This window comes from Nicotiana tomentosiformis, chromosome 5 (genome assembly GCF_000390325.3).
Source record: "Nicotiana tomentosiformis chromosome 5, ASM39032v3, whole genome shotgun sequence".
NCBI classification, from domain to species: domain Eukaryota; kingdom Viridiplantae; phylum Streptophyta; class Magnoliopsida; order Solanales; family Solanaceae; genus Nicotiana; species Nicotiana tomentosiformis.
This window is the reverse complement of record NC_090816.1, coordinates 100218464-100231002: the sequence shown is the minus strand read 5'-3', so window position 1 is coordinate 100231002 and position 12539 is coordinate 100218464. Positions and strand designations below refer to the sequence as shown.

The 12539-nt window shown below is 39.5% G+C and overlaps 1 non-coding gene across 1 annotated transcript; it reads left to right on the top strand.

Annotated features, from left to right (window-relative positions):
* Positions 1-7315: 7315 nt before the first annotated feature.
* Positions 7316-7422, top strand: LOC117279264 (small nucleolar RNA R71). The gene has a single exon (XR_004509679.1). It is a non-coding gene; the product is annotated as a small nucleolar RNA R71 (small nucleolar RNA).
* The last annotated feature ends 5117 nt before the right edge of the window (positions 7423-12539 follow it).

Here is a 12539-nt window from a genome sequence, read left to right as displayed (position 1 = left end):
ATCCTTCAGCACCATCTGCACCAGTTGCAGCAGCTGGCCAATCTGACAAGCCAGACCTTGCTGCTGACACTGTTAAGGCAGTGCATCAGATGTTCGCCAACCCAGCCACACCTACAGTTGAGGATGATGAGATTCAATTGGTTGATCCTAAGAGCGGTGACATTGCTGGGGACACAGAGATGTCCAAGGATCCATAGGGAGTTTTCTTCACCTTTTTCCCTCTTTTATTCTTAATTTTCTAAGCATTGGGGATGATCTTATTTTTATTTGGGGGGGGGGGTGGAGTTTATTTCACATATTTGGTAATTTGATACATTTGTCCTGTAATAATTTTATGATATTATCTCTGTTCTTATTTGTATGTATATATCTTCTCTCTCACTTACTATGTATATTCATTCTATCTTTAGTAGTTCTGCTCATTAGTTTCTTTATCTTTGTTTTTTCTTATTAGCTTCTTTTTATTTTAGTAGAGTATTAGTAATTATTTTATTTAGTAGCTTCTTTTTATATTTTAGTAGATAATAAGACTTTGGTTTTCTTAACGCCACAGTTTTTTCCAAAGGTAGTTGTTGTCTGAACCAATTGACTCGCCCTAGCGATGGATGTCGTGACAACCTTCTTAAGGGAATGAGTCCGTTTTTGTGTTTAGGTAATAATAATAGTAGTAATGAATAAAAATACCTAATTAAGTCATGCTCGAAGAGTCAACCATGCTTCATTTGGCACCAACACACTTAATTACGTGTTTATGGTTAGAGACAAGGTTTTCAAAAGAAATAGCTCTAGTTAGAGACTTTGTGACTCTTGTGTTGACTTTTGTAATCATCGAGTGGTTTAATTGGCCCATAGTTATCTTTAAACTTGAATGTGGTCGTTGTAGGCTCTCGACTCTACCCTCTTTTACAATCTAGTTGCATGAGGGGTGAGATGAATTATTGCTAATCCAAGTATCAGTGGGAAGGGTCTAGAACTTTCCCTGAATGTGTTTCAAGGCAAAATCCTAAGTTTTACTTGGTTTGAGAAGTGATTGTAGGCTCTTCTTGGACTGTTTGAGTTTTCTATTGCCAACCAATGTCATTATCCATAGTCAACCCCTTTGAGCCTCTAGCCTTTCTCATTTGATAACCATGTTACAAGCCTTTACCCATTTTGTCGTGACCCTCTCTTGGCGCCCGAACTTTCCTTGACACTCTTGTGAAACAAATGGCTTAAAACATAAGTTTGGGAAGGGGGGGGAGATGATGAATTTGAAAAAAGGTATCAAGGCACAAAAAGAGAAAAGAAATGATCTTTGTGAGAAGAAAAGGCAAGAAAAGAAAAGAACAAAAAGAAGAATGCAAAAAGTGAATAAGTGGAAGGGTTGAATGGATTCAAAAACAGGTAATGATCCCAAGCATTGAGAAATCAGAAAGGGAGAAAAAGAATGAAATGAACAAGAAAGAGTGATGTTAAGTCTCTCTAGTCCCTAATGAAAAGAAAGTACCTCTAGGAATTGGCAAGTGTGAGTCGAGAAATGAAAGATACAGAGCTTAAGGAAAGGTGTAATCACTTATCCATACGGTATCCTAACCTAACCCAGAAGCCTTAATTACATCCCGAACAAACTCTTACTTGATTTCAAACCGAGTGAGCTTACATTAGTGGCAATCTACATGAGGGGCAAGCCTATGGTACTTGAAGTCGTATTTGTGACATTCTTTTGTGATAGATGAGTGAACCTTTCATGAATCTTTGGATTGAGTGATAACTTCTTAAAGTGAGCTTGGCAAATGGAAAGTACAGGAGGAAGAGCTTGGAGTCCACCATGGCCTACATGATAGAGAAAGATTCCTTGATGGGTAAAGTCAATTCTTGAAGCTCAAATGTCACATTAGAACTATATGTGCATGAATGTTTAATATGTCGCCTTGTTGATAATGCATGAGTAGTGTGGGTAATTGTCGGTCCCAACTGATGTGTGAATGACTCACCTTTGACTCGCTGAAATAACCCTTAACATTAGGAGGTGGGAACTAATTTATGTGCTCGAGGACAAGCAAAGACTTAAGTTTGGGGGAGTTGATAAGTAGGTTTTTTGACTACTTATTAACACCTCTTTGCTTTTGTTTTAGTTTGAAAGTATTGAATTGTGTTCCCGAAACTAATGAAATTGTGCAAATTACAGGAATGCTGGAAGTTTGGTCTTCCATGATGAACTTCGACTCAAAATGGAGTGTTCTGAAGTTCAAGGAAATAAAGAGCGCAGAAGAAGAGATGTGCGGTCCGCAAAAGAAATTGAGGACCGCAGAATTCCATCTGCGGCCACAACCCAAGATAAAGAGCCCAACGGGAGTTTGACAAATGTGCGGCCGCAAAACAGAGTCTGCATTGACAAATATTTTCAAGTTTAGAGAATTTGCAGAAGACCAGTCTTGACGCCTTTCAGAAGTGCGGACCATACAAGAATTATGCGGCCACAAAAGTTGCTTCGCAGCAGCAGTCCATAAATGTGCGGAATCCTCCTTCCTACCAACTAAAGAAATCTGCGGACCCCACATGGAATTGGGTCGTGACGAGTGCAAAACATCACTTTAATTATGCTCGCTAGTCAAAGATTTTATAGTATAATATCGTATCCACATGGATTGGATTTTAATAGTATTTTCATAGTTTTTATCTTGATTGCTAATTAGGAGAATCAACAGTTGAGATTTATGTGATTAAAACTACAATTAACTAAGAATCTAGATCTATTGACTAATGACTATCGAAATAAGGAATAAGCAAAGAAGGTTATCAATAGGAGAAGATATGGTTTTGATAGGATAGGTCCAAGATAATTGCTCGGGATTTAACTCTAGATAATTCACTTCTAATGTTCAAGTGAGTCTCTAGAATTCACTCAATTATTAGTTTAAACGTTTAGTAGAAACTCCTCTCTTAATTAAGTCTCAACTTCACAAGATGAACCAATTTAAACATGTGAAGATATGCAAGAATGCATAGTGGATTGGTCTTTAGGAGAAACTCTCTCGATTATCCTCCTAACTAGGTATAATAAATGATTCAGCTAGCCTTTTTCTATTACTAAAAAGAATTAATGAACTCAACCAACAATATAATGCAAAGAAATCACAAGTTATGCCTCTCTCGATTACATGAACAGGTGAATATAGATGCAACAATTAAATCATCCAAAATCGTTTCAATACGTAAAACTAGAGTTATAATCCACAAACAATCATCAATACACTAAATCCATCAAACCCTAAAGAGAATTACTCCATAGATATGGAGCAATTCGTTACTAATATGTTTAAAGTAAAGGAAAACATAAAACGATCCAAACTCGGGTCTTGAATAAGGATTGAGTGATAAAATCCTTGTGCTTTTGCTTCTTCAACTCCTCCTTAGTCTCCTTAGGTCTTCAATATGTCAAAAGTCCAGAAAATAACGTTTTCCATGTATTTATACCATGTAGGATCGGGCCCAAATGAAATCACCTTTTCCTAGCCGAAATAGGACATTTACTCTATAAAAATTGCACAGGCACACCGCATGGGGCGCCGTGCCATGCGGGGCATTAGTGTGGAAATCCAGAGAGTTGATTTCTGACAGACAACAGGAAAATGGCAGTCGCGGCGCGTGGGGACTTTCCTCAGAGTACTGAACTTTCTTGCGTTTTGACATCTAGACTTGGTCCTCGATCCCCGAACATGATCCCGGCTTAATACCTTGGGATTTTACTCAGACTTCAAAGCTCCAAAGCACTCAAATTCATTCCATAACATCTACATCACTCGGAATCACTCCTACAGGGCATAAAACACATAATACGTACAAAACACTAGCGATTAAAGCTCAAACACAATAAAAGTGCAGTAAATTAGAGTGCAATAAGTGACTAAAATACGAAATTATAGCCTACCATCAACACCCCACACTTAAACCATTTCTCGTCCTCGAGCAATAAAACTACACTTCATACGGACACAACCTTTTAAAACAACTTTCCTTACTCATCACACCAAGAATATTTAAAACAGATTAAGTACAATACCGTAACATCCTAGCCTCAAAATTTGACTCAAAATAACCACGCATTATTTATAACTCGCTCACTTATTCTAACATATAGGTCAACTATATTACCTTTCCTTCATGAATCAAGTTCCCTCACACAACAATAGAGAGTAGTTCCACAAACAAATAGAAATTTAGAACAATTAGGAACTCAAGATAGAAAGAATTCGCTCACTCTCAGAAGCAACATTCATATGCCACAAAAGATGCACCATAGGCTTGCGCGTAGTGTATTACTCTACTAATTGAGCTCATTTAGTCGAGTAGGACTTTACTTGGTTGTAATGTAGGCTGTAGAATGGGTATGATACATTTAATTATAAGAGTGACTACACCTCCCTAAGCACTTTAATACATATACATTAACAATTCAAAACCCCACACTTATGTCAAACCATAAATCCACATTCACATAAATATACGTCAACTCCCAACTTTTTTAAGCACAAATACATCAAGAGTCACCACTATCAAGAAATATTTTTGTTTTCACACAATACAACATTTTTTCTTTTTCTTTTCTTATTCAATTCAAATGGCTCTTACTTTTTCAAAACAACGCACTTATCTCTTTATTTCATTAGTTCCACTCAAAAGCCAAACCAACCACCCCACACTTCAACTTTCACAAAGTTCATAACAAATTTTAAGTGCCCACGATAAGTGCAAGGTTTAAATAGATGGTCAATTTGAACAAATGCGTAAGGCTTGTAATGTGGTTGCCAAAGAAACAGAATTGCAGGCTCAAAAGGGTTAACTAAGATACATAACAATTAGGTGGGTAAAAAGGTTATAACTGGCTCAACAAAGAAATGCCTACATCACTTCCAAGACTGAATACAACTACTATTTCACTTTGCAAAAATATGGGGCAAGTTCTAGACGTCAAATGCAATGCACCGAATAACACAAAACCTCGCACACACATGGAACATAACTCACTCAGGATCGAACTCATCAAGACACTCTAGTTGAAGCAGTTAAGAAAAGTTAAGATCATACAATTTAAGGTACTTATACAAGAGTCAAAAACTGAGCCTAAGCGTCACAATTAAAGCACTCACTATTCTCAAGGCATAATAAAGTCAGGAGATATTGCTTTCATTTCAAATCATAGCACAAGGTTTCCTACTCCTAAAAAATCTAACTACACACGGTTCAAATAAAACCCTTGGAAAAGAACCGCGGCACAAAGAAACACCAAGGGGGAATTATTACACTACCTAACAAAAGAAAATCTTTTTGTCTTTTTATTTCAACTTTAATCCCTCAAGAAACCCGATGAATGATATCCATCGTTGGGAAAAATAGAAACTTTTTTCAATTTTTATGTCTTTTTTTTTAATTTTCCACTGCTACAACTAATAAAACTAACACATATACATATAACATACAATTATACCCCACCCCACACTTTAAGTTGTGACATGTCCTCGTGACACACAATTAAAAAGCATAAGGTAAAGGAAACTTCCTTGAACATCTAGTCGGGGTCTGAGTCAAAGTCGGGCTCCATTCCTCGCCTTCGAACTAATGCGCACATCCATGCAGAAAACTTCTTCTCAGCCTTTTCGGGGTACACCCCACACTTATCTTTCTCACTCAGTGCAGCCTTCTCTTTTGAGCCCTTCACTTTTCACTCAACACTTGCAGCTGGTTTTTCCTTTTGTACCCCGTTTTATACATTCATATCGAAAGTCACAGTCTCCTCACCCACTTTAAGCATGAGCTTTCTCTCGTGTATATCTAGTATTACTCTACCCGTTGCTAAGAGTGGTCTTCCTAAGATGAGGGGGACCTCTTTGTTCTCCTCCATATTCACTAATATAAAAAAGGAAATATAAATTTATCTACCCAAACTAAGATATCTTCCACTATTTCCTTGGGTATCAGAGTCGTTTGGTCTGCCAGCTGCAAAGATATTGGCACTGACCTTATCTCTCCAATCTCTTTCTCCAGTTTCCTGTAAATAAATTGAGGAAATAAGTTAATTGAGGCACCAGAATCACATAAAGATCTATCAAAATTAATAGAGCCTAAAGAACAAGGTATAGTAAAACTCCCTGGATCTCCACACTTTTGTGGGAGTTTGTTATGCAATATCGCACTGCAATGCTCTGTGAGTTTGACCACTGAGGTCTCTTCTATCTTTCTCTTCTTTGTCAGAATCTCCTTCAAGAATTTGGCATAAGCTGGCATTTGTGAGAGCACTTTTGTAAATGGTAAGTTTACATGGACTTGTTTTAGCACATCCAAAAATCTCTCAAATTGCTTGTCCAGCTTTTCTCTACATAGCTTTTGAGGGAAAGGTAAAGCATGCATATGCTCGCTCTTCACAGATTCTCCCCTTCTTGATTTTTCTTCCTTGTTCTTCTTTTTAGTTTTCATCGGGCCCTTCTTCTTCTTGTCATCATCACTTTTTAGCTGCTCCCCACTTTTTTTTCACGTATCACCTCTTTTTGGATCGGGGTAGGATCTTTCAACACTTGCCCACTTCTCAAAGTCACATCATTCACTGTTTCTTTGGGATTTCTTTCAGTATCAGCGGGGAGTGTTCTTGGAATCTTCTCAGACAATAGAGTGGCTAACTGCCCAACCTGTCTTTCCAAGTTTCGAAAATCAGTACCTATTTCTTTGATAGTTGCTCCATGTTCTCGGATAGCTGCGCTATGAATTTCAAGCCTCTCATCAGTTTTTAGATCTTCTATGCCAGAGTGAATGGGCTGTTGAGGCTGAAATTGCCGCCTCTGCTGATTTTGGAATGCTGGAGCTCCTTGTCCCTGGGGTCTAGAGTTATTTTGTTGCCAAGCATTCGCAGTACCCCCATGTGAACTCCATGAAAAACCAGGGTGCTTCTGACCAATTGCATTAAAATTATAGTTTTCCTAGCATTCACTTCCTCAGTTGAGGCTTGACACTTATGAGTAGGGTGTCCTCTTCCACATATATCACAAGTTGCATGAGGCTCACTTTGTATCGAGGCTAAGGTTAGCTTCCTTATCTCTTTGGCCATAACATCAAGATGTACCTGCACAAATGTGTTAGCATTAACCTGGTGAACACCAGTTGATCTTCTTCTTTCAGCACTCTTAGAGGGCCACTGATTAGCATCTTCAGATAACTCATCAAGAATTGTAACTATCTCCTTTGGAGTTTGTTTTATCAACGGTCGTCTAGCTGCATTACTAAATGTTCTACGTGAGGTCGGTGTCAATCCATCCCAAAAGTCCTAGAGTTGTATCCAAGTTCAATTCCACTATGTTGACACTTTCTAACAATCTCCTTAAACCTCTTCCAACCTTCAAAAACAGTTTCATTCTCTTTCTGGAAGAAGTTATGGATTTCTCTTCTAAACTTGCCTGTTTTAGCTGATGAGAAATATTTATTAAGAAATTTTCCGGTCATCTCATCCCATGTTCGAATCGATCCATTAGGTAAGCTTCGAAGCCACTGTTTTGCATCATCTTTGAGTGTGAAGGGGAGTGCCCTTAAGTAAACTGCATCTTGTAACACACTATTGCATTGAAAGGTATTCATAATCTCCTCGAAGTCCATTAGATGTGTGTTTGGATCATCATTTATCTTCTCTCTAAAGACACAAAAATTCTGAAAGGTTTAAAGCAACCCTTGCTTTAACTCGAAATTGTTTGCTGCAATTGGAGGTGGTCTATGTAATGACCTGGTCAGTCGTTTTAAGAGTTGTAGCCCCGTTCCCCAATTTAATACTTATTTTGTACTTTATATCTACTATATAACTTGCCTGGGTAGTCGGTTCAGGTCCGGTGAGGCTTTGTAATAAATTGAAACACTTTTCAAGGTTTAATGTTTAAGTTGAAATGGTTGACAGGATGTTGACTTATGTGTAAATGACCCTGGAATAGAATTTTGATGATTCTAATATCCCCGTATGGTGATTTTGGACTTAGGAACGTGTCCGAATAATTATTTGGAAGTCCGTAGTTAAATTAGGCTTGAAATGGCTAAAATAGAAATTTAAGCTTGGAAGTTTGACCGGGGAGTTGACTTTTTGATATCAGGGTCGGAATCTGATTCTGAAAATTTGAATAGGTCTGTTATGTCATTTATGACTTGTGTGCAAATTTTAAGGTCAATCAGACTTGATTTGATAGGTTTCGGCATCGAATGTAGAAGTTTGAGTTTCTTAGTTTCATTAGACTTGAATTGAGGTATGATTCGTGTTTTTAGCATTGGTTGATGTGATTTGAGGCTTCGACTAAGTTCTTATGATGTTTTAGGACTTGTTGGAATATTTTGTTGAGGTCCCGGGGGCCTCGGGTAAGTTTAGGATGGTTAGCGGATCGAAATTTGGACTTAGAAAAAGTTTCCAATGTAGATGGTTTGCGTGAGTTGATTCTGCTGGAGGCTCACAGTTCGTGGTACTCCATTTATCTGGGTGATGCAAAGATGTATCAGGACTTGAGATAGCACTATTGGTGGAGACAGATGAAGAAAGACATAGTGGAATATGTAGCTCGGTGCTTAAATTTTCAACATGTGAAGTATAAGCATCAACGACCAGGTGGATTGCTTCAAAAGTTAGAGATTCCAGAATGGAAAATGGGAGCAAATCACTATGGATTTTGTTGTTCGACTCCCACAGACTCAAAGGAAGTTCGATGCAGGTTGGGTTATTATGGATAGATTGACCAAGTCAGCTCGTTTCATTCCCGCAGTTACTACTTACTCTTCGGAGCAGCTGGCTCAGTAGTACATTCGCGAGATTGTCAGGCTTCATGGCGTACCGGTATCTAAAATCTCTGACCTTGGTATGCAGTTTATATCACAGTTCTGGAGAGCCATACAACGTGAGTTGGGTACTCGTGTGGAGTTGAGTACAACATTTCACTCTCAGACGGACGGACAGTTAGAGCGCACTATCTAGATATTGGAGGATATGCTTTGTGTGTGTATGTTATAGATTTTGGGGATGCTTGGGATTAGTTCTTGCCACTTGCGGAGTTTGCTTACAACAACATCTACCAGTCAAGCATTCAGATGGATTCGTGTGAGGACCTATATGGGAGGCGGTGCCGGTCTCCTATGGGTTGGTTGAGTCGGACGAGGCTAGACTATTGAGTACGAATTTAGTTTAGGATGCTTTGGAAAAGGTTAAATATTCAGGATCGACTTCGTACAACCCAATCTAGACATAAGAGTTATACGGATCGGAAGGTTCGTGATGTTGCATTCATGGTTGGCGAGCGGGTGTTGCTCCGGGTTTTGCCTATGAAGGGTGTTATGAGATTCGGGAAGAAGGGCAAATTGAGCCCTAGGTATATTGGGCCTTTTAAGATTCTTGAAAGGATTGGAGAGGTGGCTTACAGACTTGCAATACCACCTAGTCTCACTACAGTTCATCCAGTGTTTCATGTTTCCATGCTCCGGAAGTATCACGGCGATCCATCTCATATGTTATACTTCAGTTCAGTCCAGTTGAACAAGGATCTATCTTATGTTGAGGAACCAATGGCCATTTTGGACAGACAGGTAAGAAAGGTGAGATCGAAAATCATTGCTTCAGTAAAAGTACAGTGGAGGGGTCAGCATGCCGAGGGGGTGACTTAGTAAACCGAACATGATATGCACAGCGGTTACCCTCATGTTTTCACCACTCCAGGTATATTTCTAAACCCGTTTGAGGACGAACGTTTGTTTAAGAGGGGAGGATGTAATAACTCGGCTAGTTATTTTTGAGAGTTGTAGCCCCGTTCCCCCATTTACTACTCATTTTGTACTTTATAGTTGCTATATTACTTGCCTGGGTAGTCGGTTTAGGTACGATGAGGTTTTAGAATAAATTGAAACACTTAGTTTTAAGGTTTAAAATTTAAGTTGAAATGGTTGACCGGATGTTGATTTATATGTAAACGACCCCGAAATAGAGTTTTGATGATTTCAATAGCTCCGTATGGTGATTTTGGACTTAGGAGCATGTCCGAATAATTATTTGGAAGCTTGTAGTTAAATTAGGCTTGAATTGGCTAAAATAGAAGTTGAAGCTTGGAAGTTTTACTGGGAAGTTTACTTTTTGATATCGGGGTCAGAATCTGATTCTGAAAATTTGAATAGGTCTGTTATGTTATTTATGACTTGTGTGCAAAATTTGAGGTCAATCGGACTTGATTTGATAGGTTTTGGCATCGAATGTAGAAGTTGGAGTTTCTTAGTTTTATTAGGCTTGAATTGAGGTATGATTCGTGTTTTTAGCATTAATTAATGTGATTTGAGGCTTTGACTAAGTTTGTATGATATTTTAGGACTTGTTGGTATATTTGGTTGAGGTCTCGGGGGCCTCGGGTGGGTTTAGGATGGTTAACAGATCGAAATTTGGACTTAGAACAAAGTTTCCAATGTAGATGGTTTGCGTGAGTTGATTCTCCTGGAGGCTCACAGTTCGCGGTACTCCATTCATCCGGGTGATGCAAAGATGTATCAGGACTTGAGACAGCACTATTGGTAGAGACGGATGAAGAAAGACGTAGTGGAATATGTAGCTTAGTGCCTAAATTGTCAACAGGTGAAGTATGAGCATCAACGACCGGGAGGATTGCTTCAGAAGTTAGAGATTCCAGAATAAAAATGGGAGCAGATCACTATGGATTTTGTTGTTGGACTCCCACGGACTCAGAGGAAGTTCGATGCAGTTTGGGTGATTGTGGATAGATTGATCAAGTCAGCTCATTTCATTCCTGTGGTTACTACTTACTCTTCGGAGTTGCTGGCTCAGGTTTACATTTGCGGGATTGTCAGGCTTCATGGTGTACCGGTATCTATAATCTCCGACCTTGGGACGCAGTTTACATCACAGTTCTGGAGATCCGTACAACGTGAGTTGGGTACTCGTGTGGAGTTGAGTACAACATTTCACCCTCAGACAGATGGACAGTCAGAGTGCACTATCCAGATATTTGAGGATATGCTTCGTGCGTGTGTGATAGCTTTTGGGGGTGCTTGGGAGCAGTTCTTGACACTTGCGGAGTTTGCTTATAACAACAGCTACTAGTCAAGCATTCTGATGGCTCCATATGAGGCCTTATATGGGAGGCAGTGCCGATCTCTAGTGGGTTGGTTCGAGCCCGGCGAGGCTAGACTATTGGGTACGAGTTTGGTTCAGGATGATTTGGAAAAGGTTAAATTGATTCAGGATCGACTTCGTACATCCCAATCTAGACAGAAGAGTTATGCAAATCGGAAGGTTTGTGATGTTGCATTCATAGTTACTGAGCAGGTCTTGCTCTGGGTTTCGCCTATGAAAGGTGTTATGAGATTCGGGAAGAAGGGCAAGTTGAGCCCTAGGTATATTGGGCTTTTTAAGATTCTTGAAAGGATTGGAGAGGTGGCTTACAGACTTGCACTACCACCTAGTCTCACTACAGTTCATCCAGTGTTCCATGTTTCCATGCTCCGGAAGTATCACGGCGATCCATCTCATGTGTTATACTTCAGTTCAGTCCAGTTGAACAAGGATCTATCTTATGTTGAGGAACCAATGGCCATTTTGGACAGACAGGTTAGAAAGTTGAGATCGGAAAGCATTTCTTCAGTAAAAGTACAGTGGAGGGGTCAGCCTACCGAGGAAGTGACTTAGGAGACCGAACATGATATGCACAGCTGTTACCCTTATCTTTTCACCACTCCAGGTATAATTCTAAACTCGTTCGAGGATGAACGTTTGTTTAAGAGGGGAGGATGTAACAACCCGGCTAATCATTTTGAGAGTTGTAGCCCCGTTCCCTCATTTACTACTCATTTTGTACTTTATAGCTGCTATATGACTTGCTTGGGTAGTCGGTTCGAGTCCGGTGAGGTTTTGGAATAAATTGGAACACTTAGTTCCAAGGTTTAAAGTTTAAGTTGAAATGGTTGATCGGATGTTGTCTTATTTGTAAACGACCCCGGAATAGAGTTTTGATGATTCCAATAGCTCTGTATGGTGATTTTGGACTTAGGAGCGTGTCCGGATAATTATTTGGAAGTCCGTAGTTAAATTAGGCTTGAAATGGTTAAAATAGAAATTTAAACTTGAAAGTTTGACCGGGAAGTTGACTTTTTGATATCGGGGTCGGAATCCGATTTTGAAAATTTATATAGGTCCGTTATGTCATTTATGACTTGTGTGAAAAATTTGAGGTCAATCGGACTTGATTTGATAGGTTTCAGCATCGAATGTAGAAGTTGGAATTTTGCGAGGGCCTCGGGCGAGTTGCGAATGGTTAACGGGTCGAAATTTGGACTTAGAACAAAGCTGGAAACTTTCTGTCATATAATGCAATCGCACTTGCAGAATTTGGCTCGCAGGTGCGAGCTCGCACAAGCAATCCTGGAAGCACAGAAGCAGAAAAGGGAGAGTGGAGCAGTGGCCGCAGGTGCGGAGGAAAATTCTGCATCTGCGCGACCGCAAATGCGGACGAAGGATCACAAGTGCGCTTGGGACCACAGAAGTGGACGCTTCA